Raw genomic sequence first — 1698 nt, 5'->3', positions numbered from 1 at the left:
CTGTTAGTATATAATGTAATTGAATGTAGTGTTACATTGTTATTATCATATTGATTGCTTGAGTTTTATCTTGCAAAGTGTATAAATGAAATGCATTTATTGGCATATGATAACAACATCAAACTAACGTGTTGGTGATTATAATTTCAATTTTGTTTCATTTAATTCATATAAAATTGTGATTTGGCTGTGAGTTATGAATCTGAAAAGTTGGTTTATAATATATTATTTAAGAGTTATTAATTAATGATGATTAATTAATGTGCTAAAATATATAAATTGGATTTATGTATCAAGGTTACAAATTCTATAATATATATATTTGTATATATATTAATCATAAGTTTCATGTGATGAGATGTGATGAACAAAATTATTTTTATGTTCTTAAAATTATTTTGTATAAGATACATTTTTTAGAACATGTTAATTATTTAATTTCAAGAGACGATCTGACTACCAGATGACTTGTAATTAAGAGGATTAATAGGGTATGTGATACCAATCAATTAAAAATTAATTTTATCACTAATCGCCTAGACTACCTAGGGAGTGTAAAGATTAATTCAGTTATACTTATAGAAATGATCTGACAAACAAGTAGCTATTTGTTATTTATTATTTTGAATATATTGTATTTGATACATTTGCCTTAAAATGTGCATTAGAAATGACTTGACAACCAAGTATTTGTTCACAATTTTAAAGGCATTTATTTTATATTTCAACTATAAGAAATATTTATTTCTTAAATTGCTATTGCAGTAAGTGGAAGTATCTTATTTTTTATATATCACTTTACATTAATATGTTCTCACATGTTTATTTAACTGTGTAGAGATATCTCGACATGTCTTCTTTGTCACTGCGTTCGATACTCGCTGATGGAAAGTTGGTCGGTGACAACTTTCATGATTGGTACCGAACTCTGAGAATTGATCTCATGCATGAGAAGCTTATTGATGTGATCGATAAACATCATGTGCCTAAACCAAGCAATAATGATGATGCTGAAACAATCAGTGCTTATAAGAAGTACTTAGAGGATCTTATGAGTACAAAATGTCTCATCCTAGCATCAATGAGTTCTGAACAGAGGCAGCATGAGGACATGGACCCAACTGACATCATTGCACATCTTAAGAAGATGTATGGTGCACAGAGTAGGACAACTAGATATCAGTTGTCTAAGAATCTATTCAGGTCCATGTTGAATGTGAATGCTCAGGTAGGACCTCGTGTTCTGAAGATGATTAGTCTTATGGAACAACTTGAGAAGTTGGGCTGGAAACTTGGGAAGGAGTTATCCCAAGATTTGATTCTACTGTCACTTCCTGAATCATTCTCACCATTCATTGTTAATTTTAACATGAATAAGATGGACTGTGACTTGCATGAGATGCTAAATATGTTAGTTAACTATCAGAATCAAATTGACTCTGAAAAGAACCAAGGATCTATCTTGGTAGTTGGAAAGTCCAAAAAGAAAAAGGGCAAATGGAACAGTAAGTCCAAAAAGAAGCCTTTCGTCCCTAAAGGTGGTGTGACCAAACCTAAGGACAAGAAATGTGGTGTTGACCAAAGCAATGTTGAATGCTTCTTATGTAAGGAGAAGGGACACTAGAAGAGAAATTACCGCAAATATCTTGATTCTTTGAAAGAAAAGAAACAAGGTGAGACATTAATGAAAAATGTTTT

This window comes from Lupinus angustifolius, chromosome LG13, assembly GCF_001865875.1.
Source record: "Lupinus angustifolius cultivar Tanjil chromosome LG13, LupAngTanjil_v1.0, whole genome shotgun sequence".
Taxonomy (NCBI): Eukaryota; Viridiplantae; Streptophyta; class Magnoliopsida; order Fabales; family Fabaceae; genus Lupinus; species Lupinus angustifolius.
Note: the sequence above shows the minus strand (reverse complement) of the source record.